Raw genomic sequence first — 8,097 nt, forward strand, 5'->3', positions numbered from 1 at the left:
TATGGGCTGAGATTTCAAAACATAACCTGAGATAAAACCTCACTGGTAATTGTCAACAGTCAGTTCCCAGAATACCAGCAAACACGTAACGGTGAATGTTGCTTTGTAGGTGCTAAATATACGTCACTGCACTCAAAGGCTGGCTTAGCCAGTGCGTGAATCCCTGGTCTGCCTTGATTAAAAAGAAGCTGGTGGAAACAAGGAATCCTTCTGTGCCATAATCAACAGAAACACTGGAGTCAGACAGACCTGTATTTGAATTCCAGCTCTGGCTCTGTGACGGTGAGCCAGCCACATAATTCCTCGGATCCTGTTTCTTCACCTATAAAATGGGAATGTGCAGAGAACCCACTGCACAGGGTCGTGCTGAGGATTCCTCGTGCTGATATATGCGATGCGCCAGCTCAGGGGCTGGCCTGCTCCATGGAGGAGCACCATGGGGCTGCTATTCTCTGTACTCTTCCTGGTGGACCCGCTTTAGCTAGCCATCAAGCTTCCTGAATGAATGAACTACAATTTTCTAACAATAAGTGATGCAGACAGAGCCTAGTTTATACCCTTTTCGCATCTTCTGATTCTCTGCTGTTTACACTGACCCCTATATTGTGGCCTGTGTTTCCTGTTGCAAGCGATCCAGATACTTGGTGAATGGGTGTGCAGTAAGCGTGGAGCCCACAGAGGGCTGCCCCTCCAGCCCAGGACACAGTGCTCTTGCTGGCCCAGGTGTGGGTGGTAGTTGTCTATGCTACTCTCCCGTCAGGCCTAACCTGAATCCTCCACACCTCTGCGACTCTAGCTCCAGCAGAGGGCCCCAGCACCTTAGAAGTGTCTGGAATGAATGAATGAATAATTGAATGAATGAAAAGAGATCAATTTAACCAAATCAAGTGAAATAGGGGTTGTCATAATGGACATCTTTGGGACATCAGATAATCACCTGGATTCTGATTTAAGATGTTAAGAGGTTTGGGGGATGTGGAATAACTGTGAGTTCTCAGATGTCCAGCAGAAGGAAGGAGGGTAGAGTAGGACAAGAAGATGGAAGAGGGGCAGGTGGGGAGCTAGTTTCTATGTGGTCATTTTAAGGTGCCCTTGGGACTTACAGAATAGACATCATCTACTGGGTGGAGCTTGAGAGAGACACCATGACTTTTCACCAGCTGATAAGCAAATGGACTTTTAAGCATAGATCACTGGATTTCCTTGAGCTTCAGGAAAGGATTTCTGGGACCCCAACTATTCTTTAGCATGTAAAGGACACACAAGGTTTCTGGCCAGAGCCAGACAAGGACAGACATGTATAGATATAAAGGGGAAGTGACAAATGTCACAGGCAAGTGATTCCCAAGGCCATTACCAGAAGGACACAAGCATCCTCTCTCTTTTAGGATCCTGGAAGGTCCAATGACACCTCCACAGGAAACATGTGAGTTTGGCTTCCCAACCCTACCCCTCGCCCCAGCATTTCCTCCACAGACCCGAGGAAGACCTAGCTCCTGGAGGGAGGCTGGCTCACTGGCTTCAGTGGCAAAGACTCATTTCCTCCTCTGCTTGGGAAGCTGCAGGGAGCCAGACTGGGCCCATCAGCTGCCCTCGCTGGCTCAGAGGGAGGTGCACCCCTGGAGGGACCTAGGTGGGAGGGGCAGGGGCTCCAGGGTATCCATGTAGCACTAGCACTCAGTGCGGCCATGATGCCACTCCTGGCGTGGCCCCGTGGGGCATGCCAGGCACTAACCCTGACAAGCAAAGGCCTGCACAGGCCAAGTCTCACACGGTGCTCTCCCTCCAAACCCCTCCACTGTTCTTCCTCAGGAAGCTTCCTGTTGAAAGATAAATGTTTTGCCCGTGACCAAATGGATTTATATTTATTTATTTTCCTTTCCTTCCAGGCCTGCGCCAGCCCAGACAGGTCAAAGGGCAGGATTCCAAGCAGCTGAGATGATCTCTAGAGAAATCTGGAATTTCCCTGTGACAAAAGCGTGGCAGAAAGAGGTAGGCCCAGGGGTTGCCAGCACCCCACGATCACTTGGCAAGTGGGGTACCCCTCAGGGTGGGAAGGGCCCCTTACCTGTTTGGTGAACCTGGCCACTGGTTCCTGAATCTCTGCTTCCAAGGGCCTTGAGTGGCTTATGTCCCAGGATTGTGGAGTCATCCCAGAGCATTTACATCCAAAATCCATTTTCCTTCAAAAGAGTGCCCAGGTCAGAGTAAGCAAAGGTGATCCTGTACACTTTGGTAAATCAGTGATTGGTCTATACTGTAACTGTGCCTTTAGAACAGACAGTGAGCTTCCTTATGTGATTCTCACAGGAGAGCGCTACAGAGTTCCTGGAAAATCCCCTATCGACCCTGCCAGGAAACAGGGGTTCCACAGAGGTGACTGTGGTGGACAAGTAAAGACAATTCCAAAGTGTAAACGTATTTTTTATAATTTAGATATAAAACGTCCGAAGAACACTGTACTCACCTTATACCCTTAAGCAAATAAATTGAACAAAACAGTGAAGTTAGACAAAGACAAATATTGTATGATACCACTTATGTGTGGAATCTAAAAAATAATACAAATGAATCTATGTACAAAACAAAAACAGACTCATGGACAGAAAACAAACTTATGGTTACCAATGGGGAAAGAGGGAGGGGCAGGGATAAATTAGGAGTATGGGACTGACAGATACACACTACTAAACATAAAATAGATAAGCAACAAGGACTTGCTGTAATATGGCAACACAGGGAACTATATTCAATATCTTATAATAACCTGTAATGGAAAATAATCTGGAATATATATATATATATATATATATATATATATATATATATAACTGAAACACTTTGCTGTCCACCCGAAACTAACACAATATTATAAATCAACTCTACTTCAGTTTTTTAAATTGAGCATAATTTGATAGCTCAGGCCCACTGGGGAGGGTGGAGCAAGTGCCCCTACACAGGTGGCCCCCGAGAGTCCTGCTTTTGAGTTCTTGCTGTCGTTGGCTTATTATAAGTTTGTGACCTGCCCCTTTGTCAAGCTGTCAGCATGTGACCCTCAGCAGCTTCTCTACCTCCTTGAAGTTACTGCTTCCAGGATTGGAGCCAAAATGTGGTACATGCAGAGGGGCCGAGGGGGCAGGGGAGGGGGCGAGGAAGTGTGGTTCTGCACTCGTCCTCCACCCTGGAGTGTGTAACTTCTCTGCCATGGACCCCAGGCTCCCCATCTGAAATACAGGGAATTAGAAAAAGTGATTCTGTGAGGCTTTAAGCTTGGTAATTCCCATGAAGATGCTCTAAAGTGATCTCAAACTCAGCGTATCAACCCAAATGAGATTAAACTGTGGTTGTCTGTGTAGCTGCCTCAATCCTCCTGTAAAAGGTGCACTCCTATGGGCAGGGACCATCTTATAGTCATCCCCCAGTGCCTGGCAGGTAACAGGGCTGTGATACACAAAGGTGGACAAGCAAATGGACTGACCAGCTGAGACCAAAGCACTGATTCTCTCCAGCTGTGAACCTCTCACCTGTCTCCTCAGCTCAGTCACAAGCTCTCTGGGAGTGAAGAATAGATCTTTTCTTCACGAGGTCTCCAAGCAGGGCTGATGGTCACTCGGGGTGCACTTGTGTGTCCAGGTCAGTTGTTAAAGTACTGAAAAACTTCCGTACAGTTGCTACCTGAGCTCCAGAGAGCCCCCCACCCCTAGATGCCCAGCACCTCATCCAGTGCCCCCAGCCCCCTGTCTGGCTGCTAATGGGTGATGTCTGGCCCGGCAGGGCCTCCAGGACTCTGCCCCAGCTCTATGGCTGCATCCTTCTCACTGGTCAGTGTATTGTCGTGCTCTTGTTAAATGTCCGAGTGATGGACCAGCCCGATGCAGATGATGGGGATGCAGCAGATGCCTGGTAAGTGCTACTTGTTACCTGAGAATCGATATATGTGGGCTCTGGTCTCCCAGTGGACTAATGGAGTTCTCAGCAAGGAAGTGGGCAGTGTACTGCCTGATGCCCGAAGACAAGTTTACAGGGTCCCTGGCTGGACAACATAAGGCCCTCCAAGGACACCCGCAGGGGAAGCAAAGTATAGACTTGCTGTCCTTGCCACTCCCATCCCTGTCAATCCATCCATCCATCTATCCATTTGTCCACCCATCCACTGTTTGGGGCCCACACTTCGGGCACATCAGCTCCAGGAAGACCAGAGAGCAGGTCATGCCGTACAGTGAGCCGGGCCAGATGGGCAGGGGGCGTAGGAAGAGGTCAGACTTGGTGCTGGGGGTCGGGGTCGGGGTCGCTGGTCTGAGCCCCAGCCCTCTGACCAGCATGGCGGCCAGACTCTCGGAGCCTATATTTCCTCTTCTGCACGAGGGACAGAGTTAAACCTACTTTTAGCTTGTTGTGAGGCCTGGTGAGTCTAACAAAGGCTCTGATCTGGGCCCACAGTTGGGGCTTCTCCTCTAGATGGAATCTTATTTGGATAAATCAGGACTTGAAAAATGACAGAGTGGTTACACAGGTATGTCTTGTTTGCAAAGACGCATCAAGCTGTACACTTATGTATGTCCTTCTGTATGCAAAGTAGATACAGTAAAAAGCTAAAACACCAAACATGTTCTCAGGCATCGAAAATATTATCAGTAAAAAAGTTGAGATGCTAAAACAAATAGCTGAGAAAAATCTAGGATTTTAGTCCTAGAGAAAATTCCTCAGATAAGTCATTTTCAATCGTGAATTACCTCTTTCAGCACAGGGAGTGGAGGGTATAAAAACCATCCTGGATACATTTTTCTCCCTGAAACTGAGTTTAACTGGTGCATTTTAGCAACAGCAGAGCTGAATAAATAAGTCTGAGTGAGGATCAGCAGAGACAAGGATCGGGTGAGCCAGGGGGCTGTTCAGTAGACACACCTGGCAGAGTAAATGACGAGTTAGACTGCGTTAATCACATAGAGATTGATGCAGGTTAAAAGGGAAGGGGGGCTTCCCTGGTGGTGCAGTGGTTGGGGGTCCGCCTGCCGATGCAGGGGACACGGGTTCGTGCCCTGGTCCGGGAGGATCCCTCATGCCGTGGAGCGGCTGGGCCCGTGAGCCATGGCCGCTGAGCCTGCACGTCCGGAGCCTGTGCTCTGCAACAGGAGAGGCCACAACAGTGAGAGGCCCGCGTACCTCAAAAAAAAAAAAAAAAAAAAGGGAAGGGGAGCATGATGCAGTCCTCACCACATACCAAGAGGTGGGCCTTGGCTAATTGGAGCTAACGATTGATCATTTCATTTCTGATCCAGGAAGTGCTGCAATGTTGACCTTCAAGGTTCAGAGAAGTGTGTTTAAGACAGTGAAATAGACAGCTGCAGTCCCAGCCACAGTGGAATTTCTAGGGTTTAATTTGTGCAAGAAGGGTGGGGTGGGGAGATGGTTTCAGGCCTTTATAGTTTCAAAGAACAAGGACAAGGGGCTGGAGGACTTTTTGTTTCACATCTGCTTCTTCCCGCTTCAGGAGTATTTATGTTCTTCCCATCTTGGCTGGTCTTCAGACAGGGCTTCCGGACCTGGTACGGGGAAATGCAGTGGGTCCTCAAGTTCACTAAAGACAACTTGTTCCCATGAGCTTATTTGAAACCAGGCTGTTTGGATCTCAGAGTTCATGTCCCATGCAGTGTCCTAAACTGCGCTGCATGCAGTTTAGTCTACTAAATCCACCCATATACCCTTGAAGTCCTCATAGCACTAGGGACCCACCACCTTGTTGCCGTGAGCAAACACTTATCATCCAGTGGGCAGTGGGGAGATGGGCTGTGTCCCTCAGTGTTCCTTCAGTATACATCGCTGAGCACCTACTCTGGGCCAGGTCCTTACTGGGGACAAAGAGAGAGCTGGCCCCTCTATATGAAGGGTCTCAGTCTAGGGCAGAACTCAGGACAGGCACCAAATACCTACACGGGAGACCAAAATGGTCCCATTCAGAGAGGTGTGTGTTGAGAGCAAAGGGGATTCCAAGATTGCGGTGGGGGTGGTCACAGCCAGGTGGTGTCGAAGCAGGGAACTATGGGAAGAGGGCACAGGGGGACTTGGAGGCAGGGGCTGGTCTGAAAGCCAGGGGGTCGGTACATTCCAGGCCAGGGATCAGTATAAACAAAGTAGGACAGGCTTTCTCACAAGGCTGTGGGAAGACAGGGGTAAGGCGGGCACAGGGCCAGGACAAGGCCCTGAGGTATGTGAGGAGGTCTGTGTAAGAAGCCAGGCAGCAGTGGGCAAGGGAAATGAAGAACACCAAGAGCTTCTCAGGACCTCCCATGTTCCTGAAGCCTGGATGTCCCAAGGCAGGCAGAGATGGAATACTCCGGACAACTTCTCTCTGCAACTCATCCAGTTCCTCTCCAGGCTTTCTCCTCTTCAGGTGGAGGGGCCCAGGGCCTGGCGGGGCCACCCCTGTCCACGTGGAAAAAGTGGAGGTAGGTCCAAGAGACAGAATCTCCTTCCTCACCACAGGGAGAGGAGGGGTGTGTGTCTCCTTCAGCTCCTGGGTCAGCCTTCCCGCCTGGGGCCTCAGAGAAGCCTCAGAGACAGGATCCCTCCTGTCCGGGGCCAAATCTTCAGATCAATGCATTCATGCCAGCGAGGTTGTGCAGACAATCCCCCACTACACCCCTCTGCTCCTGGCAGAGCTCTTTCTGGAGCAGCTGAAATGGTGTAGGTAACTTTCTGTGCTTTCCCAGGGAAGTCAGAAGTCAGAGACAGCCGGCCAGGCTCTTGTGGGTTCATTCATCTGAATACTAGATGGGAGGGGCAGAAAGAGGGCTCCTTAAAGCAAAAGGAAATGAGAGCTGAAGACAAAGTCTGCAAGCAGCCAGAGGCCCGCCCACCTGTAGCAGCCGAGGCTTGTTGGTCCCAAAATCTGTTCTCCACTGTTCCACGGGATATTTAGCTGAGAATATGGCCACTCAGAAGGAAGATTACATTTCCCAGCATTTCTTACAGTAGATATGGCCATGTGACTAACATCTAGTTAACAGGTAAGTGCCACTTCAGGGACTTTTATTTAAAGGGAAGAGATAGACCTTTCTCCTTTTCCTCCTTGGTGTCTGGAATGTGGATTTAATGGCTGGAACTGGAGCAGCCATTTTGGACCATGAGGTAATCTTGGGACTGAAGCAATATATAGAAAAGCAACAAGGCAGAAGGATACTGTGGGTTCTTGACCCCATGGAGCTGCTGTACTAACACTAGGCCACCTACCTCTGGCTAGTTCTGTGAAAAGAAAGAGCCTTGTATTTTGCTTAAGTCATTTGCTATTTTGGCTTTCTCTGGTACTAACAGTCAAACTTAATATTACACCATTTTTCAAGGTGCAAATCCAGCCTCCTCCAAGAAACGCTGCCAGATGCTGTGCTGCTACTTGCAAAGTCCTTTCACATGCATTAAAAAAAATTCATTTCCTGTTTTCTGCACAATCACCTCTAGGTAGGTATTATTGCCAGCATACCACAGGTAAGGAAGAGGCGGCTCAGAGGGTTAAACGGTTTTCTGGTTTGGCAACACTCTTCAGCTTAAATATGAATTACTAATGCCTGTGTTGATCTCCCCTCCTGCCCGTGATCTTCTCCATGGCCCAGAGGGGGCTGATTCAACTCTGATTCCCTCCAGGGCTGAGGGCTCCACCCACAGCAGGTACTCTGTAAATTTGTGCCAAATTGATTTACTGTGTATACAGCAAGTTCTCCTCCATCCAAAGACATTGATTTCTTCTAAACTCCATTTCTCTCTTTGACATTCTCTAAGAAAGGGAGAAAAACTCCAAGGAGAGAAAAGAGCTTGGTCCTTTTGGGTGAATCTTTGGCCTATAGAGGGCCAGGTGGCCAAGGCTTGGTAGTGTATGAAGGGACCTGCTCTGGGGTGTCAGAGGACCCAGGACAAGTACCAGGGACCCGGAGCTGGGGCTGCAAGAGGAAAGTGTGGGGAGGAGGAGCCTCTGAAGCTGGGGGCCTGGCAAGGGACCTACCCAGCTCCCTCTCTGGGGGCAGGGAGGTGGGCATGCAGAGCCCAGGGAAAGCAACGAAAGGAGCTGGTTTCATAGCCAGATGGTTTTTGCAAATATTACTTCAC

At 49.4% G+C, this 8,097-nt stretch overlaps 1 long non-coding RNA gene across 2 annotated transcripts; it reads left to right on the forward strand.

Annotated features, from left to right (window-relative positions):
• Window positions 1-225: 225 nt before the first annotated feature.
• LOC308617734 lies at window positions 226-7,742 on the forward strand. 2 transcript variants are annotated; one of them, XR_014015922.1, is made up of 5 exons: window positions 226-282; window positions 1,389-1,426; window positions 1,890-1,992; window positions 3,537-6,446; window positions 7,341-7,742. It is a non-coding gene; the product is annotated as an uncharacterized lncRNA (long non-coding RNA). The 2 variants fall into 2 exon arrangements; XR_014015921.1 differs by having other exon boundaries at window positions 3,537-7,742.
• The last annotated feature ends 355 nt before the right edge of the window (window positions 7,743-8,097 follow it).

This window comes from Mesoplodon bidens (assembly GCF_964165515.1).
Source record: "Mesoplodon bidens genome assembly, chromosome: 5".
Classification (NCBI taxonomy): Eukaryota; Metazoa; Chordata; class Mammalia; order Artiodactyla; family Ziphiidae; genus Mesoplodon; species Mesoplodon bidens.